Here is a 26,975-nt window from a genome sequence, read left to right on the forward strand (position 1 = left end):
TGGATGAGCAGCGAGAATTGGTGGTCCAAGTATAGAAATTACTAGAAGCCAATGGACAGCTACAAAAATAAGTAAAACGGCTAATGGAATGTTAGGCTTTATCTCAGGAGGGCTGGAATACAAAAGTTATGGTACAGCTGTCCAGAGCTCTGGTTAGAACAAGTTTAGAGTATTGTGCTAAGTTCTGGGCACTGCACCTCAGGAAGGATATCTTGGCTTTTGTGGTGGTACATTACAAGGACTGATTGCATAGATAAAGCTTGTATTGCCTTGAATATGAACCATTAGGGGGTGATCTAACTGAGGTATTTAAGGTGATCTAAGGAATTGATAAGGTTACAAGAGATAAACTCTTTCTTCTGGTGGACGAGTCTGGAACAAGGAGGCATAACTTTAAAGTCACCATTCAGTAGTGATGTTAGAAAGCACTTAACACAGTGTACTGGAAATCTAACATTCGCCTTCAAAAAGCTGTTGAGGAAAGGTCAATTGAAAATTACAAAACTGAGTCTGAGAATCGGCCTACTCCTGAGGTCCCCACCATCACAAAAGCCAGTCTTCAGCCAATTCGATTCACTCCAAGTGATATCAAGAAATGGCTGAACACACTGGAAACGGCAAAGGCTATGGGCCCCGACAACGTCCCAGCTATCGTGCTGAAGACTTGTGCTCCAGTACTAGCTGCACCCCTAGCCAATCTGTTCCAGTGCAGCTACAACACTGGCATCTATCGGACAATTTGAAAAACTGCCCAGGTATATCCTGTCCACAAAAAGCAGGACAAATCCAATCTGGCCAATTACCACCCCAGCAGTCTACTCTCAATCAGCAGCAAAGTGATGGAAGGTGTCATCGACAGTGCTATCAAGCGACACTTACTCACCAATAACCTGTTCACTGATGCAAAGTTTGGGTTCCGCCAAGACCACTTGGCTCCCGAACTCATTACAGCCTTGGTCCAAACATGGACAAAGGAGCTGAATTCCAGAGGTGATGTGAGAGTGACTGCCCTTGACCTCAAGGCAGCATTTGACTGAGTGTGGCATCAAGGAGCCCTGGTAAAACTGAAGTCTATGGGAATCAGGGGGAAAACCTCCACTGGCTGGAGTCATACCTAGCACAAAGGATGATGGTTGTGATGATTGAATGTTAATCATCACAGCCCCAGGACATCGCTGCAGGAGATCCTCAGGGCAGTGTCCTAGACCCAACCATCTTCAGGTGCTTCATCAATGATCTTGCCTCCAACATATGGTCAGAAATGGGGATATTCGCTGATGACTGCAGTGTTCAGTGCCATTCACAACTCCTCAGATAATGAAGCAGTCCAAGCCCGCATGCAACAAGACCTGGACGACGTTCAGGCTTGGGCTGATAAGTGGCAGGTAACATTCACGCCACAGAATTGCTAGGCAATGGCTATCTTCAACAAGCGAGAGTCTAACCGCTTCCCCTTTACATTCAACGGCATTTTCATCGCCAAATCCCCCACCATCAACATCCTGGGGGTTACCATTAACCAGAAACTTAACTGGACCAGCCAGATAAATACTGTGGCAACAGAGGCTAGGTATTCTGTGGCGAGTGTCTCGCCTCCTGACTCCCCAAAGCCATTCCACCATCTACAAGGCACAAGTAAGGAGTGTGATGGAATACTCTCCACTTGCCAGGGAAAGTGCATTTCCAACAACACTTAAGAAGCTCGACACAATCTAGGACAAAGCAGCCTGTTTGATTAGCACCCCATCCACCACCTTAAACATTCACTGCCAACCACTTCCTGTAGACCGTGGCTGCAGTGTGTACCATCTACAAGATGCACTGCAGCAACTCGCCAAGACTTCTTTGGCAGCACCTCCCAAACCTGCGATCTCTTCCACCTCAAAGGACAAAGGCAGCAGTCGCATAGGAAAACCACCAGCTCCAATTCCCCTCCAAGTCACACACCATCCTGACTTAGAAGTATATCGCCAATCCTTCATCGTCGCTGGGTCAAAATCCTGGAACTCCCTCCCTAACAGCATTGTGGGTGTAACTTCACCACACGGACTGCAGCTGTTCAAGAAGGCGACTCACAGCCACCTTCTCAAGGGCAGTTAGGAATAGGCAATAAATGCTGGCCTTGCCAGCGATGCCCAGATCCCATAAGCAAATTAAAAAAAAAAAGTTTTATGGGATGGGTAATGGAGGCCATGACATGGAATAGGATGCTTGATGAGACCATATCTAATGAAGTGGGAAGGTAATGATGGACAAGGAATGGTTAGACACCATGGTCACAGTCACAGCAGTTGTAGTTTGTGACTGTTCAGGGCATATTAGAGTTGCATAGAAACTGCAGTAGAGAAACAGTCCATTCGGCCCAAGTGGTCTATGCTGTGCTTATACTCCAGGGGAATCGCCTCCCACTCTAATTACATCTTGACAATGTATCCACATATACGTTCGAGGGTGTTAGACTCGCGACACCAATGTTAAATAACATTCAGAACGCTGGAGATTCATTGCTCCTGAAATGAATTGAGCGAGTTTACCGCACTCCCCTCACTTCAGGAAAAAATGAGTTCATTCGCGTTCGACCTAAAAAGGATAGATCAGAGAATTTCCTAAATGGTTAGAAGTTAGGAGCCATGCATGAGCAGAGAGAACTAGGGGTCCAAGTACAGAAATCACTAGAAGCTAGTTGATGGGTACCAAAAATAAGTAAAATTCTAATGGAATGTTGGCCATTATCTCGAGGGCTGGAATACAAAGGGGTAGAAGTTCTGTTCCAGCTGTTCAGAGCTCTGGTTAGACCCATTTAGAGAACTGTGTTTAGTTCTGGGCACCGCACCTCGGGAACAATATCTCGGCTTTGGAGGTGGTGCAGCTCAGATTCACCAGAACGATACTGGGGCTAAAATGTTAAATTTTGAGGATCGATTGCATAGTCGAAGCTTTTATTCCCTTGATTATACAAGATTAAGGGGTGATCTAACTGAGGTGTTTAAGATGATCGAACGATTTTCCAGGATATAAAGGTTTAAACTATTTCCTTTGGTGGACGAGTCCAGAAAAAGGCGGCATAACCTTAACCGCAGAGCTGGGCCATTCAGGGCTGATGTTAGAAAGCATTTCTTCAGACACAGTGTAGTGGAAATCTGGAACATTCACTCTCAAAAAGCAGTTGAGGCTCGGTCGATTTAAAATTACAAAATTGTGACTGATAGACTTTTGTTAGGCGATGATATTTAGGGTTATGGAACCAAGGCGGGGAGATGGAGTTAAGATTCATCTCAGCCATGATCAAATTGAAGGGAGGAACAAGCTCGAACGAATGAATGGCCTACTCCTGTTCCTATGCCTCTATAAAGCCAATGCTCCCTTATTCTTTTCTAAAAGCCTTATCGTCCTGTCCTGCCACTTTCAAAGATTTCTGTATGTATACCCCCAAGTTTTTCTATTCCTGCAACCCCTTTAAATTGTACCAGTTAGTTTATATTTCATCGCCTCATTCTTCCTTCCAAAATGCAGCTCTTCACAATTCTCTATTATATTTCACCTGCCATGTGTCTCTCTATTTCACCAGACGGTCTATTTCCTCCTGAAATATTCTGCTACCCTCCTCATGGTTTACGACTGTTCCAAGATTCATGTCATCGACAGAATTTTAAATTATGCCCTGTATACACAAGTCCAGGTCAATAATATATATGAAAAAGAGCAGTGCTCCTAATACCGAGCCCTGGAGTCACCACTGTATATTTCCCTCCAGTGTGAAAAATATCAGTTCACAACTACTGTCTGTTTTCTGTCCATTCGCCAATTTAGTATCCACGCTGCCACTGCTCCTTTAATATCATTGGCTTTAATTTTGGTAACCAGTCTATTATGAGGTACTTTATCAAATGCCTTCTGAATACCACATACAGAATATCAACTGTACTACCGGCATCAATCCTTTCCTATTTCATCGCTTAACTCATTCAAGTCAGCCAGATTTAATTTGCCTTTTAAAAAACTCATTTTGGCTGTCACTAATTAACCCATGTTCTTCCAAGTAACAGTTCATTTTGATTCGGATTTTTACCCCTAGAACTTCCTCAACACCGATGTTAAGCTGACATGCCTGTAGTTATTTAGTTCATCACTCTCTCCTTTGTTGAATAGGAAGTAACGTTTGCAACTCTCCAGTCCTCTGGCACCTTTCCCATATTCAAGAATTGGAAGATTGTGGCAGAGTGGGTGACATTTCTACTTTTATCCCTGTCAACCGATTTAGTACATCGTCCTAATCGATTTATATCCTGTCCAATTTCTCTATCACCTCCTCCTTTACTGTACGATTGGCAGCATCCTCTTCTTTAGTGAATACGGAGGCAAAGTGTTCATTGAGTACCTCAGCCATGTCCTCTGCTTCTACAAGATGATTGCCTTTTTGGTCCTTAATCGGCCCCAACATTCCTTGGACTATTCTTTCACGCTTTATATGTTTATAAAAGGCGATAGTGTTCCCGCTAATCATTTCACATACATTCTCCTTGCCCCTCTGTTGCTGTTGTGTGTTTAATATACTAGTGGCAGCGTTAGTGAAGCAGCAAAGTGCTGAATTTTACAAAGTCTCAAACTGTTTATAACTTAACTGAATCGCTTTTACATTTCCACAGTGGGGAAAGGAAAGGACGCTGATTGATAGTTTCAATGGACGCACGTGCGCGGGAACACACACAAATAGAGTAAATGATTATAACACAGCAGTCAAATCTACCACTTGTATATCTATGGTGTTTTCTGAAATCCCAGAGCTAACAGCTGGTGTACTGATGGGGGTGGAGGGACTTGATACCATGGTTAACAAGGCAACGTTCTCCTCCTCATTTTAGTATTAACATCTAACCCTCCTATTAAAATATTTATTACAGAGCATCTGTCATCACCATGGCTGAAGGTCCAAACAGGGGAGAAGATCCAACATCTTCAAAAAGAATGATAATGGACACAGGTAGGTTCACAAAATACTTTAAAATACAATTTCTGTCCAGACAGAACCTGCAGCACACACAGGAAGAAGGAACAGGACAGGGACTGAGTACAAAGAGGGAAGTGTGTGACCATCTAGAGGGGCATTGCAGTCACAGGTGGAAGGAGCCTCTGAGCACTGGAACTGTCCAATAGATACCTGGTATTGGGGACTGTAAGGTGGATAGAGACAGTGACTCAGAGGAGAGTCTTCCTGAGCAACAGTGTGGCACCAGGGAGCAGGGCGCCACCCAGAGTGGGGTGAGTGTGAGGGGCAGGTGGGGCACAGGAATAGGAGAGCAATACTGGTGGCAGATTGTATAGTCGGCGGAATAAACAACCTCTTCTGCAGCCCTGAGCAGGTCCCGAATTGATTGTTGCCTCCCTGGTGCCGGAGGGAATAACATTCTGGAACGGGTGGGGCCATCTTTGGGAAGGAAAGGAGAGCAGAAAATAGCCATGGTCAGAACCAGTAACACGGATAGAAATACGTTTATAGAGGGGCTATTAACACTTAGCCACTAAACTAAGAAACCAGGCCTCAAGCTGCTGATCTCCGGATTGTTTTACACTGGGCTGCTTAAGGAGGGAAATAGGAGGCTGGTCAATGTGCGGCTGCAGGGCTGGGGCAGGAGGGAAGGGTTCACGTTCTTGGGGCACTAGAGTGAGTTCAGGGAGACGGGATGGGGCGGCTGTGATCTGAACCCACCAACAACAATGGTTTTACAGAAAAGGTGAATGGAGCAGTGGGAAGGGTATCAGCTGATATCACTGTAGGGTGGGAATTATCCGCATCTGAGAATAGAGAGCGGAATTAATAAAAATGTGGGAGCTGGAACAGAAGATTTACCAAAGAGTGAAAAGTTATTGGCTGGAAAAAGGAAGGAGGATTTGAAGTAGTGAGAGATAAAGTCACTTGTTTTTAAAAAAAGAAACGGGGACAAGTCAACATTCCCAATGTTGGAGCTGGTATTGATTGTGGTGTATGTGAGTGTACAAATCATTCCAAACATTCAGAAGCATGAGAAATGTGATCTACTATCCATAAGACAGGCCCTGGGTTTTCACAGGATTCAGAGGGAAATGTTGTGCGAAGAGCAAAATGTTTGTTGGCGGCAGTATTAATAATGCATTCCATGACAGGTGAAGAAGAACAACAAGAACAAACTTGCGTTTATATAGCACCTTTAAGGTAGTAAAACGTCTCGAGGTGCTTCACAGGAGCGTTATCAATCAAAATTTGACACTGAGTCACATAAGGAGATATTAGGACAGGTGAGCAAAGGCTTGCTCAAAGGAGTAAGGGTTAAGGAACGTCTGAAAGGAGGAGAGAGGTGGAGAGGTTTAGAACCGAGACCGGAGAAGCAGCGGACCTGCGCGGGAGCAGCCCGAGGCGGGAGAGCTTAAAGGCTTGAGAGTAAGCAGTCAGAGGCACCGATGCCCACAGCCCCGAGACCGGAGAAGCAGCGGACCTGCGCAGGAGCAGCCCGAGGCGGGAGAGCTTAAAGGCTTGAGAGGGAGCAATCAGAGGCATACCAATCCAGGTTCCAGGAGAGAGGTAAAAAGTAGTCCAAGTGTGACGTCAGCAGGTAGCAGGTAAGTGATTGGTTGGTGAGTATTTTCTCTCTTTTCAATAAAAGCTTGAATTCTGTGGATAAATTTCTAGGGTCTCTGTGGTGCAGTGGGGACAGTTGGGCCTAGAAATTGGGTATAGCCCCGCCAGCACGTTTGCGCCGAAAATTTTGCGCCCGCCGTGGAGCCAGTTGTGCCCGCCCCATATTCACTTTCAGCGCCCCAAAGCGGAACCGGGCACTGGTACAGGGTGTGTCCGCCCCGCTTTGGGCGCTGAAAGTGAATTTCAGTGCTCCCGGTCCCGCTGCGCCACCCGATGCGGTGCGACAGGCTGCTGTACTGCAGGCCTCCCCCTTCTCTTAAGGGGGAGGTGCCTGCAACGGCCGGAGCCCCGATTGCAAGTGCCGGCAAAAGAGCCCGGCACAACGGAGAGGTGCCGGGCTCCACGGAAACCAGCCGGCAATGCCACGGGGGGGGGGTGGAGGAGGCCGGGGAAGGAGGTGCGGGCAGGCGGCCGCCAAAAAAGCGGCCACCCCGCACTTCCACCTTAACTTGCGCCGCTAAGGCTGCAGTAAGGACCCGGTCTCCCGATGTTGTTAGCGCCCGCCACGGAAGAGGCGGCCGCTACTGAAGATGGGGATCGGCGTGGTTTCGGGCGGTACCGGGGCACTGCGCACACCGATGACGTCATCGGTGCCGGCGCAGCGCTACCGGCTAACGCCGATGTTAGGGCCCACCTAATTTCGGGCGCGATGCAACTTCCGGCGCACCCCACTCTTTCGCCCCAAATTGGGCGCAAACGCAACTGAATTTCTAGGCCTTGGTAAATAAAGCGCCCTAGAGTATACCTGTAACTGGGGTATTGAATAAATTTTTTAATTAATTAAAGGAGTAAATCATGGCAGGAGAGTTCAGACCCGTGTTCTGCTCCTCTTGCTCCATGTGGGAAGTCAGGGATGCTGCCAATGTCCCTGGCGACCATGTGTGCGGGAAATGCATCCAGCTGCAGCTACTTGTAGACCGCATTGCGGCGCTCGAGCTGCGGGTGGATGAATTTTGGAGCATGCGCGATGCTGAGAGGGTCGTGGATAGCACGTTTAGCGAGTTGTTCGTGCCTCAGGGTAGGGCTGCACAGGGGGTGACCATCAGGCGGAGCAACAGAGGCAGGCAGGAAGTGCAGGGAACCCCTGTGGACATCCCCCTTTCAAACAGGTATACCAAGTTGGATTCTGTTGAAGGGGATGACTCACCAGGGGAAGGCAGCAGCAGCCAGTTTCCTGGCACCAGGGATGCTTCTGCTGCTCAGGAAGGGAGGAAAAAGAGTAGGAGAGCAATAGTGGTAGGGGATTCTATCGTAAGGGGAACAGATAGGCGTTTCTGTGGCCGCAAACGTGACTCCAGGATGGTTTGTTGCCTCCCTGGGGCCAGGGTCATGGATGTCACTGAGCGGCTACAGGGCATTCTTAAGGGGGAGGGTGAACAGGCAGAGGTCGTGGTCCACATTGGGACCAACGACATAGGTAGGAAGGGGGATGAGGTCCTGCATCAAGAATTTAGGGAGCTAGGTAACAGATTAAAGGGCAGGACCTCAAAGGTTGTAATCTCTGGATTACTCCCAGTGCCACGTGCTAGTGAGTATAGGAATAGGAGGAGAGTGCAGATGAATGCGTGGCTAAAGTGTTGGTGTAGGAGGGAGGGATTTAGTTTCCTGGATCACTGGGCCTGCTTCTGGGAAAGGTGGGACTTGTGCAAGTTGGACGGGTTGCACCTGAACCAGAGCGGGACAAATATCCTTGCGGGGAGGTTTGCTAGCACTGTTGGGGGGGGTTTAAACTAACTTGGCAGGGGGATGGGATACAGAGGGGAGCTGAAATAGGGGGTGATGTGCTGCCAATTATAGAGAAAAAAACAAGTCAGCTTGGTAGACAGGGCAAATTTATAAGGGCAAGGCTGGATGGCATCTATTTTAATGCAAGGAGTCTTGCAAATAAGGTGGATGAACTGAAGGTGTTGATAAACACATGGGAGTATGATATTGTTGCTATCACGGAGACATGGTTGAGGGAGGGGCAAGACTGGCAGCTCAATATTCCGGGGTACAGAATCTTCAGGCGAGACAGAGGGGGAGGTAAAAAAGGAGAGGGTGTCGCAATATTAATTATGGAGTCAATTACTGCAGTAAGGAGGGATGATATATTAGCAGGTTCCTCTAATGAGGCCATATGGGTGGAGCTTAAAAACAAAAAGGGGGCAAGCACTTTGCTGGGAGTGTACTATAGGCCTCCAAACAATCAGGGGGAGATAGAGGAACAGATATAGAGTCATAGAGTCATAGAGTTTTACAGCACAGAAAGAGGCCCTTCGGCCCATCGTGTCTGCGCCGCCCATCCATCCCTGTCCAGTCTAATCCCATTTTCCAGCATTTGGTCCATAGCCTTGTATGCAATGGCATTTCAAGTGCTCATCCAAATGCTTCTTGAATGTTGTGAGGGTTCCTGCCTCCACCACCCTTTCAGGCATTGAGTTCCACATTCCAACCACCCTCTGGGTGAAAAAGTTCCTCCTCAAATCCCCTCTAAATCTCCTGCCCCTTACCCTGAATCTATGCCCCCTTGTTATTGACCCCCCCACTAAGGGGAAAAGTTCCTCTTTATCTACCCTATCTATGCCCCTCATTATTTTGTACACCTCAATCAGGTCCCCCCTCAGCCTTCTCTGCTCCAAGGAAAACAACTCCAGCCTGTCCAGCCTCTCTTCATAGCTGAGGCGCTCCATCCCAGGTAACAGCCTGGTGAATCTTCTCTGCACCCTCTCCAAAGCAATCACATCCTTCCTATAGTGAGGCGACCAGAACTGCACACAGTACTCCAGCTGTGGCCTCACCAGCGTTTTGTACAGCTCCATCATAACCTCCCTGCTCTTATATTCTATGCCTCGGCTAATGAAGGCAAGTGTCCCATATGCCTTTTTAACCACCTTATCTACCTGCTCCGCTGCCTTCAGGGATCTATGTACATGTACACCAAGGTCCCTCTGACCCTCTGTACTTCCTAGGGTCCTACCACTCATTGTGTATTCCCTTGCCTTATTTGTCCGTCCAAAATGCATCACCTCGCACTTTTCAGGGTTAAATTCCATTTGCCACTTTTCCGCCCATCTGACCAACCCGTTTATATCTTCCTGTAGCCAGAGGCTTTCCTCCTCGCAATTTACCACCCCACCAATTTTCGTGTCATCTGCGAACTTACTGATCATACCTTTTACATTTTCATCCAAATCATTTATGTAGATCACAAACAATAAGGGACCCAGCACCGATCCCTGAGGCACCCCACTGGACACAGGCTTCCAGTCACAAAAGCAACCTTCGACCATCACCCTCTGCCTCCTGCCACTCAGCCAGTTTAGGATCTAATGCGCCAAGGCACCCTGGATCCCATGGGCTCTTACCTTCTTGACCAGTCTCCTATGCGGGACTTTGTCAAAAGCTTTACTGAAGTCCATGTACACCGCATCCACAGCATTTCCCTCATCCACCCCACGAGTCATCCCCTCGAAAAATTCGATCAGATTTGTTAGACATGATTTACCCTTAACAAAGCCATGCTGACTATCCCCGATTAATCCTTGCCTCTCCAAGTGGAGATATGTAGGCAAATCTCAGAGAAATGTGCAAATAATAGGGTAATAATAATGGGGGATTTCAACTTCCCCAATATTAACTGGGATAGTCAAAGTGTGAAAGGCTCAGAGGGTGTAAAATTCTTAAAGTGCATCCAGGAGAGCTTTTTGAGCCAGCATGTAGAAAGTCCTACAAGAGAGGGGGCAGTACTGGACCTAATTCTAGGGAATGTGGCCGGCCAAGTGGAAAAAGTGCTAGTAGGTGAGCACTTTGGTGACAGTGACCATAATATGGTGAGATTTAAGGTGGTCATGGAAAAGGACCGGGATGGGCCGGAAATACAGGTTCTAAATTGGGGGAAGGCCGATTTTAATAGGATAAGGCAGGATCTGGCCAAAATGGACTGGGATCAGCTACTTGTAGGAAAATCCGCATCGGAGCAATGGGAGGCTTTCAGAAGGGAGATTGAGATCATACAATGGCAACATGTTCCCGTAAAGGTCAAGGGTGGTTCCAAAAACCACAGGGAACCTTGGATGTCAGGGGATATACGAGAATGGATTAGGAAAAAAGGAGGGCTTTTGGCAGATACAAAAGGCTAAAGACAGAGGAAGCCTTAGAGTACAAAAAGTACAGGGGGATACTTAAAAAAGAAATTAGAAGATCAAGGAGGGGCCAGGAAATAACACTGGCGAGCAAAGTAAAGGAAAATCCTAAGATGTTTTATAAGTATATTAAGGGTAAGAGGATAACTAGGGAAAAAATAGGGCCCATTAGGGACAAAAGTGGCAATGTGTGTGTGGAGCCGGAAGATGTAGGAGGGGTTCTAAATGAATTTTTTGCATCTGTTTTCACTATGGAGGAGGACGATGTAGACATAGAAATAGAGCGGGGGGACTTTGATATGCTCGAACATATTAACATCGAGAGGGAGGAGGTATTGGCGGTTTTAGCAGGCCTAAAAATGGATAAATCCCCAGGCCCGGATGAAATGTATCCCAGGCTGCTGTGTGAGGCAAAGGAAGAGATTGCGGGGGCTCTAACACATATATTCAGGACCTCTCTGGCCACAGGGGATGTGCCAGAGGACTGGAGAACCGCTAATGTAGTACCATTATTCAAGAAGGGAAGTAGGGAAAAACCGGGGAACTACAGGCCAGCGAGCCTAACATCAGTGGTAGGAAAATTATTGGAAAAAATTCTGAGGGACAAAATTAGTCTCCACTTGGAGAGACAAGGATTAATCAGGGATAGTCTGCATGGCTTTGTCAAGGGAAGATCATGTCTGACTAATTTGATTGAATTTTTTGAGGGGGTGACCAGGTGTGTGGATGAGGGTAACGCAGTGGATGTGGTATACATGGATTTCAGTAAGGCCTTCGATAAAGTCCCGCACAGCAGACTGGTCAAGAAGGTAAGAGTCCATGGAATCCAGGGTGCCTTGGCACATTGGATACAAAACTGGCTTAGTGGCAGAAGGCAGAGGGTGATGGTCGAAGGTTGTTTTTGTGACTGGAAGCCTGTGGCCAGTGGGGTGCCAGAGGGATCGGTGCTGGGTCCCTTGCTGTTTGTGGTCTACATTAATGACTTGGATATGAAAGTAAAAGGTATGATCAGTAAGTTTGCGGATGATACAAAAATTGGTAGGGTTGTAAATAGCGAGGAGGGTAGCCTCAGTCTGCAGGACGATATAGATGGGTTGGTCAGATGGGCGGAACAGTGGCAAATGGAATTTAACCCGGAAAAGTGCGAGGTGATGCACTTTGGAGGGACTAACAAGGCAAGGGAATACACAATGAATGGTAAGACCCTAGGCAAGACGGAGGTGCAGAGGGGTCTGGGTGTGCAAGTACACAGATCCCTGAAGGTGGTGGAACAGGTGGATAAGGTGGTAAAAAAGGCATATGGGATACTTGCCTTCATTAGCCGAGGCATAGAATATAAGAGCAAGGAGGTTATGATGGAGCTGTATAAAACACTGGTTAGGCCACAGCTGGAATACTGTGTGCAGTTCTGGTCGCCACACTACAGGAAGGATGTGATCGCTTTGGAGAGGGTGCAGAGGAGATTCATCAGGATGTTACCAGGGCTGGAGCGCTTCAGCTATGAAGAAAGACTGGGCAGATTGGGTTTGTTTTCCTTGGAGCAGAGGAGGCTGAGGGGGGACATGATTGAGGTGTACAAAATTATGAGGGTCATAGATAGGATGGATACTGAGGAGCTTTTTCCCTTAGTAGAAGGGTCAATAACTAGGGGGCATAGATTCAAGGTAAAGGGCGGGAGGTTTAGAGGGGATTTGAGAAAGAACTTTTTCACCCAGAGGGTGGTTGGAGTCTGGAACTCACTGCCTGAAAGGGTTGTGGAGGCAGGAACCCTCACAACTTTGAAGAAGCATTTGGATGAGCACTTGAAATGCCATAACATACAAGGCTAAGGACCAAATGCTGGAATATGGGATTAGATTACACAGGGCTTGATGGCCGGCACGGACACGATGGGCCGAAGGGCCTCTATCCATGCTGTATGACTCTATGACTCTATGACATATGGGTGTTCCAGGGAGCTATGCTAAGATGGAATCTATATGTATGCAGTTCTGCAATGGGAAGGGAAATATCACAATTCTCAGTGGGTTTTGCAGGCCAGCAAGCAGTGGAGGGCAGATAGAGGTGGGGCTGGGGAAACTAGATGTGGAGGATGCAATTTTGGGGAGATGCAAAATATTTCCTGAACTTTCTAAAAATGATGGTGGAAGAGAGAATGTTGATATACTAGAGGAGGATGTGGGTCCATAGTTGGAGATCACTGTAGAGGAGGATTTGGATCTGAGTAAAATAGCTGAGGTGAAGAAGTCATTGGGCTCAGAAATAATGCATCCCAAACTGTTAAAGGAAGCCAGAGAGGAGATAGGAGAGACTGACCACAGCATTTCAACCCACGTTTGATATCAAAAATATACAGGTGGACTGAAGGAGCCCAAGCCATGTTTCTGTTATAATGCGGAAAGAGGATCAACCTGGTAACCAGAGACCATTGTGTAGAATCTCCTCAAATCTGTTAATCCAGGTCGAATTAGTGTGCATTTAGTGATAAAGAGGATGATGAGGGGAGGCTGGAATGGATTATCTGGAGAAAAGTCGTATATGACAATTGTACGAACAATGACGGACAGGTAAATATCCTTTGGTCCATCCAGCCTTCCCCAGGCAATTGCGATACTTTGTTCTAGTTATCCCAAACAAAACCTTGTGACCTCCTGGGGTGGTTGAAAAAAACAGGTCCAATCACAGGCCAATTTGGGGGATTAAAATACGAGAAATTGCTTTCCGACCCATCTAGGCGATTTAAACTAGTCCAGCAGATCAATCTTGCACTGAATTCCCGGAAGTGTCTTCCCGTTGTAAGAGGTGATGTCCGCCCCAAACAGGCACAGGTCCAGCTCTAGCCTGAAGGAATTCAGCGAGTCAGCATCCACCACCAGAGAAGGTATCCTGTTCCAGAGGTCGACTGTTCTCTGGGAAAAGAATCACCTCCTGACATCTAAGTTAAATCTGGCCTTCTACAACTTAAAATTGTCGCTCCTGGCCCTCCCTAACCTATTTAATTGAAACAAATTGTCAACTGGAACACAATCGATTCCCTTCATCATCGTATAAACCTCAATCAGATCACCACCAAGACTTTGCTTCTTGTGGTAAACCACTGTTATTGTATCCTACTGTTATCGTTATTGCATATTGTTACCTCTGGTTGGCGCTGTGTACCAATGCATGCCTCAGCTGGCTCCGCCCACATGACCAGGTATAAAGGTGGGTGTTTCGGCAACCCACTTCCTTCTTGGAACCAGTTGGCCACGAGAGGCATGCTCTGTTCTTTAGTTAATAAAAACCTCTTCATTACTTTCCTAATTCATCGCCTTTTATGGAGTAATTGATAAGCGTATCAATTTTATTAACTAAAAGTAAAATGTCGACACCTGAACAGCAACAACAGCAAGCATTGCTGCGAGCCCTCAGACCAGCATGCCTGGACCTCGACCCTCAAGCAGCGGGTTCATCGACCAATTTCGAACACTGGCTGAGCTGCTTTGCATCCTTCCTAGAAGCCTCCGCCGTGACATCGGAGGAGAACAAAGTAAAAGTTTTGACCGCCCAGGTGAGCCCTCAAGTATATACACTCATCCGGGACGCTACGATGTACACTGCGGCCCTCGAACTACTAAAAGGGCAATATACGTGCCCAGTGAACACGATTTACGCCAGACACCTCTTGGGATCCCGCAGGCAGCAACTGGGGGAATCGGTAGAGGCATTTTTACGGGCGTTACAGACACTCTGCAGGGACTGCGACTGTAAGGAGGTAACGACTGCGGGGCACGCGGAGGGACTTACCTGTGATGCCTTCGTTAGGGGCCTCCAGTCCGACTACTCCCGGCAGAGACTGCTCGAAAGCAATGAGCTCGACCTGAAGTCGGCCGTAGCCCTTGCGCTCTCATTAGATGCGGCCCAACGAAACCTCGAAGCCTACTCACATAACGGCGCCGCGCCATGGCCATCGCGACCTTGGGACATGGGACCACTGCCCCCGGTACCAACTGCTGCAGCGATGTCCCGAAATCAACCGGGACCGCCGCCCCCGGAACCAACTGCAGCGATGCCCCGTAACCAGGCCCAAAAATGCTATTTCTGTGGCCGGTTAAAACACCCTAGAGCGCGCTGCCCGGCTAAGACCGCTACCTGCTCAGGCTGCGGGAAGAAAGGCCATTACGCCAATGCCTGCAGGGGGAAACCCGCGAACGCCAGCAGTGCATCGTGCGAACCGTGGGGGCAGCCATCTTATCCGCCATTTTGTGCACCTCCGGCCGCGTGGGGACCTGAATCATGGCCGCCGCCATTTTGTCCGCCGCACTCAACCGCCATTTTGTCTCCGGACTCGACCACCGTCTCGTCGGACGACCATATCGACTCACTAAGCCATACACTGGCCTCTGTTACGCTGGATCAAGCCCTGCCTCATCATCTGTCCAGGTCCATGATGGACATCACGGTAAATGGCCGCGCCACCACTTGCCTATTTGACAGCGGGAGCACAGAGAGTTTTATTCACCCCGACACGGTATGTAGCCACTCCCTCACGGTCCTGCCAACGCGCCATCGGATTTCTATGGCGTCTAAGTCCCATTCAATGGACGTCGGCGGCTACTGTGTGGTGACCCTTTCGGTTAGGGGCACAGAATATAAAAATTTTAAACTTCTTGTCCTGCCCCGTCTTTGCGCTGCCGTGCTGCTAGGGTTGGATTTTCAGTGCCACCTTAAAAGTGTCACGTTAGCATACGGTGGACCCCTCCCCCCACTCACACTCTGCAACCAACACCTTTTTAAATCGCCCGCCGCACACCACTTGCAGCCTTTCCACACTCAAAGTCCCCCCCCTCCCTTGTTCACTAACCTCACCCGCGACTGTAAACCCATCGCTACTAAGAGCAGGTGGTACAGCGCCGGGGACAGAGCTTTTATTAGCTCTGAGGTGGAGCGGCTCCTGAAGGAGGGCATTATCGAAGGGAGCACCAGCCCCTGGCGAGTCCAGGTTGTAGTCATTAAAACCACCGATAAACGCCGCCTGGTCATTGACTACAGCCAAACCATAAACCGGTACACTCAGCTGGATGCATACCCCCTTCCTCGCATATCTGATATGGTCAATCAGATTGCGCAATACAGAGTATTCTCCACCATTGACCTTAAGTCAGCATACCACCAACTCTCGATCCGCCATGAGGACCGCCAGTATACTGCCTACGAGTCGAACGGCCGCCTTTACCACTTCCTTAGGGGTCCCTTCGGCGTCACCAACGGGGTTTCGGTCTTCCAAAGGGAGATGGACTGGATGGTTGACCAGAACGTGCCGCAGGCCACCTTTCCCTACCTGGATAACGTCACCATCTGCGGCCACGACCAGCAGGACCATGACGCTAATCTAGAAAAATTCCTCCGGACGGCCCAGCGGCTGAACCTAACGTACAATAAGGAGAAATGTATGTTTCACACCAAACGCCTTGCCATTCTCGGCTGCATAGTGGAGAACGGAGTCATCGGGCCCGACCCCGACAGAATGCGCCCCCTTATGGAGCTCCCCCTCCCCCACTGCCAAAAGCACTGAAGAGATGCCTGGGGTTTTTCTCTTACTATGCTCAGTGGGTGCCCCACTATGCGGACAAAGCCAGACCCCTCATCAAATCCACCTCCTTCCCCCTGACACCAGAGGCATGTGCAGCCTTCACTCTTATCAAGAGCGATATTGCGAAGGCCACAATGCACGCAGTGGATGAGTCCATCCCCTTCCAAGTGGAGAGCGATGCATCTGACTTCGCCCTAGCTGCGATCCTTAAACAGGCGGGGAGACCCGTGGCCTTTTTCTCAAGGACCCTCCAGGGCCCCGAGATTCGACACTCCTCTGTCGAAAAGGAGGCCCAGGCTATTGTGGAAGCGATGCGTCACTGGAGGCATTACCTGGCCGGAAAACGGTTTGCCCTTCTCACTGACCAGCGTTCAGTTGCTTTTATGTTCAATAATAAGCAGAGGGGCAAAATCAAGAACGACAAGATCTTGAGGTGGAGAATTGAACTCTCCACCTACAATTATGATATCTTGTACCGGCCCGGGAAACTCAATGAGCCCCCAGATGCCCTATCACGTGGTACATGCGACAACGCGCAGGTTAATAGACTGCAGTCCCTCCACAATGACCTCTGCCACCCGGGGGTCACCAGGTTCTTCCATTTCATCAAATCCCGTAACCTGCCCTACTCCATCGAGGAGGTCAGGACAATGACCGGGAACTGCCAAATCTGTGCCGAGTGCAAACCGCATTTTTATAGGCCAGACAGAGCAAGCCTGATCAAGGCCACTCGCCCCTTCGAGCGCCTGAGCGTCGATTTTAAAGGGCCCCTCCCCTCCTCTGACCACAACGTGTACTTCCTCAACATAATTGACGAGTACTCCCGTTTCCCGTTCGCCATCCCTTGCCCAGACATGACCAGTACCACGGTCATCAAATGTCTGAATGACCTCTTCGCCCTGTTCGGGTTCCCTAGCTATATACATAGCGACAGGGGCTCATCTTTCATGAGTGACGAACTTCATCAGTACCTGCTCGCGAGAGGTATTGCTATGAGCAGGACCACCAGCTACAGCCCCCGAAGGAACGGCCAGGTGGAAAGAGAGAAAGCGACGGTTTGGAAGGCCATCCTCTTAGCCTTAAAATCTAAGGGCCTTCCGACCTCTCGCTGGCAGGAGGTCCACCCTGCGGCGCTCCACTCCATCCGGTCACTGCTTTGTACTGCCACCAATGCCACCCCTCATGAGCAAATGTTGGTTTTCCCCAGGAAGTCCACATCGGGAACCTCGCTACCGACATGGCTGACTTCTCCTGGGCCCGTCCTACTGCGGAGGCACGTGAGGACCCATAAAATGGACCCCCTGGTCGAGAGGGTGAACCTCCTACACGCCAACCCCCGGTATGCCTACGTGGCGTACCCAGGCGGGCGGGAGGACACGGTCTCCATACGAGACCTCGCACCCTCGGGTGCCCCTGAATTACCAACGTTATCCCCCACCACTTCTCCCAACCCAACCCCAGTAGACGGCATGCCGGAGCCCCAGGACCCTTCGTTGACCACCCAGACACCAGATTCGACGTTGGATACTGCACCACCGCCGCCGCCACCACGATGATCAGGACGTCATACAAGGCCTCCTGATAGACTTACCTACACGAACTTGTAGTACACTTCACCCCGCCGGACTAAATTTTAAACAAGGGGTGAATGTGGTAAACCACTTTTATTGTATCCTACTGTTATCGTTATTGCACCTCTGGTTGGCGCTGTGTACCAATGCATGCCTCAGCTGGCTCCGCCCACATGACCAGGTATAAAGGTGGGTGTTTTGGCAACCCACTTCCTTCTTGGAACCAGTTGGCCACGAGAGGCATGCTCTGTTCCTTCGTTAATAAAAACCTCTTCATTACTTTCCTAATTCATCACCTTTTATGGAGTAATTGATAAGCGTATCACTTCTCTAATGTGTAGAGTCCAAATTATTGGCCTAACTTGATAACTGAGTTGCTTTATACTGGGAATTAGTCTAATGTCCCTGCTTTGCAACTGTTTCAAAGCCTCAATATCACCCATCATTTGAGGACACCAAAACTGGACACAGGATTCCAAATGAGGCCTTTACCAAGGTCCTGAACTAAGACAAAATCGGTCGTCTTATAGCCAACTGTCCTATGAATGCACCCCAATACCCTCTTTGTTCTAGCTATCGCTTCACAGCATTGATCCTGTACCTTTAGAAATATATGCACTGGAATGCCCGGATCTTCCTTTCTCCCCCTTATTTAATGCTTCTCCATGAAGGGTGTATGGATGTTGAGCATTCGCGCTGTCTACAGGCATAAAACTGCACTTATAGAAACATAGAAAATAGCAGCATTCAGTCCCTCGAGCCTGTTCCGCTATTTAATGAGATCATGGCTGATCATCCAAATTCAGTACCCTGTCCCTGCTTTCTCTCCATATCCCTTGATCCCTTTAGCCTTAAGAAATATATCTAACTCCTTCTTGAATATGTTTAATAAGTTGGTCTCAACTGCCTTCTGTGGTAGAGCATTCCAAAGGTTCACCACTCTCTGGGTGAAGAAATTCCTCTTCATCTCTGTCCTAAATGGCCTACCACTTATCCTTAGACTGTGACCCCTGGTTCTGGACTCCCCGACCATCGGGAACATCCTGCATCTATCTGTCCAGTCCTGTTAGAATGTTATAAGTTTCAATGAGATCCCCTCTCATTCTTCTAAACTCTAGCGAATATAAGCCTAATCGACCCAATCTCTGCTCATACGTCATTCCTGCCATCCCAGGTATCAGTCTGGTGAATCTTCGTTGCACTCCCTCCATGGCAAGAACATCCTTCCTCAGATAAGGCGACCAAAACTGCACACAATACTCAGATGTGGTCTCACCAAGGCCCTGTACAACTGCAGCAAGAAATCCTTGCTCCTGTACTCAAATCCTCTCGCTTTGAAGGCCAACATACCATTTGCCTTCTTAACTGCCTGCTGCACCTGCATGCTTACCCTCAGCGACTGGTGCACAAGGACACCCAGGTCTCATTGCACTTCCCCTTTTCCCAATCTATTGCCATTCAGATAATCTGTCTTCCTGTTTTTGCCACCAAAGTGGATAACCTCGCATTTATCCACATTATACTACATCTGCATCTGCAATGCATCTGCCCAATCAACTAATCTGTTCAAATCATCCTGGAGTTTCTCTGCTTCCTCCTCACAGCACACACGCCCACCCACCTTGTGTCGTCTGCAAACCTGGTGGCCTTCCCCCCCCAATAAGCCATCTCCCTCAACAACATACAAAGTGGTATATCTGTTTGAGAGGGGGATGGCCACAGGGGACCCCTGCACTACCTGCCTGTGCCTACTACTCTGCCTGGTGGTCACCCATTCCCTTCCTGCCTGTGCAGCCATTACCTGTGGTGTGACCAACTCCCTAAACGTGCTATCCACGATGTCCTCAGCATTGCAAATGCTCCAGTAGGTATCCATTTGCAGCTCCAGCGCCGCAATGCGGTCTGTCAGTAGCTGCAGCTGGATACACTTCCCGCACACATGGTCATCAGGGACGCAGGAAGTGCGCAGGAGGAGCATGCCACGAGGCTGAGTTGTCCTGCCATGGCTTACCCTTTAATTAACTTGAATTAAATTACATCAAATCAATACCACTAGTTACACTGCAATTAAATTATATACTCAATGGTCCTTGGTTACTAGCACACCCTGATACACAGCAGAGACCTTAAAAACTATAACCACAAAAATTAAGACCTTCTAAATTTTATAAACTATTAATCTTAACTGTCAAACTATAGAGTAGTATAAATACTCACCTGGCCGTACTCACCCAATCAGCTGCTGCCTCTTGCCCGCGTCACTTTTTGAATTGTGACGTGGCTCCGGAACGCCGCCGCCGGTCTGAGATTGGTAAGCCTTTTACCGGCGCTCTCTGCTCTTCCCGACACTGGCCCCTAATCCAAGTTAAACATCATTTGCCAGTCAGGAGCCCAATCTCACATCACATTAAGATGCAGTTTTATGGAGATGTGACAATACAGGTTGATGGAATGTTGTACATGCGCTGTATATCAGAAGGTGTTTGATATTGTGGCTCACAGGAAGCTTCAGCCGTTTGCTATACGATGAAATGTAGCTGCCTGGGCAGAAAGTGGATAATGTGGTCAGTTTTCTATATTTGTGTTCACAGATCCGAACTCTACAATCACTGAGTTCTTGACACAGTGCGACGATTACCAGCTGTTCCAGTTGACGAAATTCTACCGGGACAGACTGGAACAGGCGATTGAAGGTGGGGTGGACGGAGTCAGCTCATTGTTAACATACGAGAGGCATTTTAGTGGACAAGAACATCGGGTGAGTGGGAGGGACACAGAATGAGTTTGTATTATTTAAAGATCACAGAATTGACTGGACATCAGATCTTAGAATGTAACTGAAGAGAAACAGGCCAAATGGAAAAGAAATGGATAAAACTGAAAATATTGTGAATCTCAAACAATGATACGAAGAGGTGAAAATACTCAGCGGATCCATTAGTATCTGTACAAAGGACAGGGGAACGGTTCGGGTAAAACTCTTGTGTGGACTGAAAACAAAGGGAAACAGTTTTAGTGCGACTGGGAAAAGGAGAGACCAGAGGGAACAGACTGGGCTTAAAGGGAAGGTCATTAGTTTACTGTCCTGCAAACTGCTTAATGTAAATTAAGGTACTGAGAGACGAGAAAAATCATCTGCGAAGTAAATGAGAGGCATATCAAGAACAAAAACAAAATGGTTAAAATGTATGAGACCCAAACAGGAAAACTAACCCCCAAAATGAGAATTGAAAACCCGACGCTGTGCAGGTTTTTCCTCCCCCCTGCATCACCGGGGGTCAATTCCAACTTCGGCAGAGATTTAATACGGGCGGTAGAACCTGTCGGGGTGCATCACTCCCCGGGACAGCACTTCAGGAAATTACAGCAAGCAGCTTGTAATGATCTGTCAGTTACCTTTAATGGAATAGAACTAAATGGAAATGATAATCGGGCAGGGTGTATAATGGACGGTCAAACTGAAACCAACTTACTCACGTCCCAACCACCTGCTCACTACCCATTACTGTTAATATCCCACCTAGTCTAACCCCAACCTCCTGCTCACTACCCATTACCGTTAATATCCCACCTAGTCTAACCCCAGCCTCCTGCTGACCGTATTATGGTTAGTATTCCAATTAGTCCAGGTGTAATCTTCTGTTTACTCCCCATACTCCAGCATTCCTTTCTATCCACGCAGCAATAGAAATAGATTTTTTCAAAAAAATGTCAACTTGCTTCCACAATATTTTGTGGGATTGAATTCTGCTTTTGAACCACCTCGTGTGTAAATAAATGTATCAACCTTCACCGCAAATTCTTCGAATTAGCCTAAATATGTGCCCTCTGGCCAATCAGTGGAATGTAGCAGTAAAGATTTATTTGATCATAACTCTTCAGAATCTGCAGACTTGCAGCAACTCCTAACTTAATCTGCTCACCTCTAGTGGAATGAGCCCAACATTCTCAAATCGCGCTCTCTAACAGTAACTCCACATCCCTGGTAACATCCTAATGCAATTGCACGCCAGTTTATCTATTGCTTTTACATTCTATAAATGGAGTGTCCAAACCTGTACACAACTGGGTGAATTACCTGTCCCTTTGCTCTTGGCGTGGAACGTCACTCCCTAGCGGGGAACATGAGGAACTTGAGCTCATTCTGTCTGTAATTACCTGGACCTGTGCTCTTGGTGTGGAACGTCACTCCCCAGCGGGGAACATGAGGAAATTGAGATTTCTCAGCCTGTCTTTTTCCATCCGCTCACTTTAATGGTTTGTTTTCTGCACCATTTTGTTCACGGAGTGAGTGACTGGCGGATGAAATAGTGATAGTTTCATAGTTATGTAACAGGCCAGATTTAGGGTTAGAAATGACAGTGGGGCTAACAGCGCTCACTGTTATTAAAGTGTAAATTGGACAGCAACTTCCAATGACCGCACATGCGGAGTTAAACACGAAAATCAGGAAGTTGCTGTCCGAGTTGCCCTGTTGCTCCAAAAGCTGCGCAAGAATGGTATCTCGCCAAGAGATTCACCATTGAAATGCACGGAACGGCGTTAAATTACTGTATTTACCTGATAGATACAGAAAAAACTCACCAGGAGAAGTCAGGGCTTGCATATTTCAGTGTATTTATTTGTTTAAGGGCCTGATCAGTCTTATTCAATGTCAAACAACCCCTCTTGCACTGAAAATTAACTTTTATAAGTCTGGAGTCTCATTACTTTGGATTTTAATTATTGTTGGAGCTGTGCAAACCAAAATGAATTAATGTTTGTACCTTTTCTGTCTCTTTTTTTGCTCTGAACATAAGAACATAAGCAATAGGAGCAGGAGGAGGCCATTTGACACTTCGAACCTGCTCCGCCATTCAATAAGATCATGGCTGATCTTCTAACTCATCTCCACTTTCCTGCACTGTCCCCATATCCCTTGATTGCCTTAATATTCAAAAATCTATTGACCTCTGTCTTGAATATACCCAACAACTGAGCCTCCACAGTCTCCGAGGATAGAGAATTCCCAAATTCACCACACTCTGAGTGAAGAAATTCCTCCTCATCTCAGTCCTAAATGACAGGCCCCTTATTCTGGGACTGTGACCCCTGGGTCTAGACTCCCCAGCCAGGGGAAACATCCTCCCTGCATCTACCCTGTCAAGCCCTGTAATAATTTAATATGTTTCAATGAGATCCAATCTGATTCCAATCTTTCTTTCTCTCTCTTTATTTCACTTGCTGCACGTAATTTAACATTGAATTCTATATACGGGAACGCCCTGGTTCAGACTTTGCGTGCGTTAGTAAGGGTTCTTCAATCTGATTGGTTAAGGAAACATACAGTTTCTTTCCTGTTCCCTCTGTAGAGGGCGCTGGGCGTTTTAGCTCTAATTTACACTGACGATGAAAGAACGGCGATGTGTTCAAGTCAGGGTGGTGTGTGACTTGAAGGGGAACTTGGAGCTGATGGTGTTCCCATGCACATGCTGTTCTTGTCCTTCTAGGTGGCAGTGGCCGCGTGTTTGGGAGGCGCTGTCAAAGAAACCTCGGTGAACTGCTGCAGTTCTTTCTGTAAATAGCACACATTGCAGCTATGGTGCACCGTTGGTGGAGGTATTGGATGTTTAAGGTGGTGGGTGGGCTGCCGATCAAGCTTATCTCTCTGCCCGGAATTGCGTGGAGCATCTTGAGAGTTGTTGCAGCTGCACCTATCCAGGAGAGCTTTCCAGCACACGCTTGAGTTGTGCCTTGTAGGGGCAGGAGAGGCTTCTGGATTGTCAGGAGGTGAGTCAGTCGCCACAGAATACTCAGCCTCTGACCTGCTCTCAGAGCCACGAGATTTATGTGGCTGGTCAATGGTAGCGAATAGACGATGGTAATGCCACTGAATGACAAAGGGACATGGTTGGACTCTCTTGTGGGAGATGGGCATTGCCTGACACTTGTGTGGTGTGAATGTTACTTACCACTTGTCCGCCCAAGCCTAGATTTTGTCCAGTACTTGATAACGAATTAAAAATGGAGCTGAACACTGCAATCATCAGAGAGCATCCCCACTCCTGGCTTTATGATGGAGGAAAGGTAATTGATGAAGCAGCTGAAATGGTTATGCCGAGGACACTGCCCCGAGGAACACCTGCAGTGATGTCCTGGTGCTGAGTCGATTCGCCTCCAATATCCACACTCCTTGGCGTCACACACATCGAACACTGCCTTGATGTCAAACACAGTCACTCTCACCTCACAGCTGGAATTCAGCTCTTTGGTCCTTGTTTGGAGTCGATTGGCCCTGGTGGAACTCAAACTGAGCTTCAGTGAGCAGCTTATTTGTGAATAAGTGATGGTTGATAGCAGTGTTGATGACTCCTTGCAACACTTTGATGATTATTGAGAGTAGGTTGATAGGGCGGTATATGCCCAGGTTGGATTAATCTGCTCTGTGTGGACAGGACATACCTGGACAATTCTCTACATTGTCGGGTAGATACCAGTGTTGTGGATGTACTGGAACAACTTGACTAGAGGTGCTGTTAGTTCCAGAGCACAGATCTTCAACATTACAGCCAGAATGTTGTCGGGACCTAAAGCATTTGCTGTACTGATGCGCTATCAATTACTCATAAAAGACTGAGAGTTAAGAGAGTAACTAAAGGCTTTTATTAACAAAAGAATGAAGGTCTGCCTCGAGTGGTCGACCGGTCCAGAAATACAAAGGGCTGGGGAGCAGTCACCTTTATACTAGGACTTGTGGGAGGAGTCAGCCGAGGCATGTCCAGGCATGTACACAGTGGAATACAAACAGTGATTTACCACATTCACCCCTTGTTTAAAATTGAGTCCGGCGGGGTGAAGTGTATTAAAAGTTAGTGTATTGGAGTCTCTCCGGAGGTCTTGTCTGCCGCTGTGATCGGCGTGGCGACGGCAGGGGTAGTGGAGCATCCGGCGTCGAGTCCTGCGTAGGCTGTGGCACAGGCGTGTGGTCCTCGTAGATGTCGAGCGGGTCGCGGGGCCCAGGCCTGCCGTCTGCTGGGGCTGGATATCGGATCGTGGGGGGGCGTGGTGGTAGTGAGTAGTGGGTTACTGCGGCCCCCGAGGGTGCAAGGTCTCTTATGGAGACTGTGTCCTCCCGCCCATCCGGGTATGCAATGTAAGCATACTGGTGGTTGGCGTGGAGGAGGTCGACCCTCTCGACCAGGGGGTCCGTTTTATGGGTCCTCATGTGTCTTCACAGTAGGACCGGCCCTGGGGACGTCAGCCATGGTGGTAGCGAATTCCCCGATGTGGACTTCCTTGGGAAGACAAACATTTTCTCATGAGGGGTGGCGTTAGTGGCAGTGCAGAGCAGTGACCGAATAGAGTGGAGCGCATCGGGGAGCACATCCTGCCAGCGGGAGGTTGGAAGGCCCGTAGACTTTAAGGCTAGCAGGGCGGCCTTCCAAACTGTCGCATTTTCTCTTTCCACCTGTCCGTTCCCCCGGGGGTTGTAACTGGTGGTCCTGCTTGTGGCAATACCCCTAGTTAGCAGGTACTGACGGAGTTCGTCGCTCATAAACGATGAGCCCCGGTTGCTATGGATATAGCTGGGGAAACCGAACAGGGTGAAGAGGTCGTTCAGACATTTAATGACCGTGGCACTGGTCATGTCCGGGCAGGGGCTGGCGAACGGGAAACGGGAGTACTCATCAGTAATATTGAGGAAGTACACATTGCGGTCGGAGGAGGGGAGAGGCCCTTTAAAATCAACGCTCAGGCGCTCGAAGGGGCGAGTGGCTTTTATCAGGTGGGCCCTGTCTGGTCTATAAAAGTGCGGTTTGCACTCAGCGCAGACTTGGCAGTTCCTGGTCATGGTCCTGACCTCCTCAATAGAGTAAGGCAGGTTGCGGGCCTTGATGAAGTGGAAGAACCTGGTGACCCCCGGGTGGCAGAGGTCATTGTGGAGGGCCCGCAGTCTATCGATCTGCACGCTGGCGCAGGTGCCACGCGATAGCGCATCCGGGGGTTCATTGAGCTTCCCGGGCCGGTACAAGATCTCCTAATTGTAGGTGGAAAGTTCAATTCTCCACCTCAAGATCTTGTCATTTTTGATTTTGCCCCTCTGCTTGTTGTTAAACATGAAAGCAACTGAACGCTGGTCAGTGAGCAGAGTAAATCGTTTTCCGGCCAGGTAGTGCCTCCAATGACGCACAGCCTCCACAATCGCCTGGGCCTCCTTCTCAACAGCGGAGTGTCTGGTCTCCGGGCCTTGGAGGGTTCGTGAAAAGAAGGCCACGGGTCTCCCCGCCTGATTGAGGGTAGCGGCCAGGGCAAAGTCGGACGCATCGCTTTCCACCTGGAAGGGGAAGGATTCGTCCACTGCGTGCATGGTGGCTTTGGCAATGTCCTCCTTGATACGGTGGAAGGCTAAGCGGGCCTCTGCCGTCACGGGAAAAGAGGTGGACTTGATCAGCGGACGGGCCTTGTCCGCATAGTAAGGGACCCACTGGGCTTAACAGGAGAAAAACCCTAGGCACATCTTCAGGGCCTTGAGGCAGTGGGACAGTGGGAGTTACATAAGGGGACGCATCCGGTCGGGGTCGGGGCCGATGACTCCGTGTTCCACAACACAGGCAAGGATGGCGAGGCGGTTTGTGCGGAATATGCACTTCTCCTTGTTATATGTCAGGTTCAGGAGTTGGGCGGTGCGGAGGAATTTTTCGAGCTTTGCGTCATGGTCCTGCAAGTCACGGCCGCAGATGGTCACATTGTCCAGATATGGGAAAGTGGCCTGCAACGCATTTTGATCTACCATCCGGTCCATCTCCCTTTGGAAGACGGAGACCCCGTTGGTGACGCCAAAGGGAACCCTAAGGAAGTGATAGAGGCGGCCGTTTGCCTCAAAGGCGGTATAATGGCGGTCCTCAGGGCGGATAGGGAGCTGGTGGTACGCTGATCTCAGGTCAATGGTCGAGAAGACGTGGTACTGCGCGATCTGGTTGACCATATCAGCTATGCGGGGGAGTGGGTAGGCGTCCAGCAGGGTGTAGCGATTTATTGTCTGGCTGTAGTCGATG

At 48.6% G+C, this 26,975-nt stretch overlaps 1 pseudogene; it reads left to right on the forward strand.

Moving 5' to 3' along the window:
- Positions 1–4,917: 4,917 nt before the first annotated feature.
- Positions 4,918–26,975, forward strand: part of LOC147092587 (NACHT, LRR and PYD domains-containing protein 3-like) — a 59,103-nt pseudogene continuing 37,045 nt past the window's right edge.

The sequence above is a fragment of the Somniosus microcephalus genome, unplaced genomic scaffold (assembly GCF_052327205.1).
Source record: "Somniosus microcephalus isolate GS21.2 unplaced genomic scaffold, FLI_Smic_1.0 unresolved_chr2, whole genome shotgun sequence".
Taxonomy (NCBI): domain Eukaryota; kingdom Metazoa; phylum Chordata; class Chondrichthyes; order Squaliformes; family Somniosidae; genus Somniosus; species Somniosus microcephalus.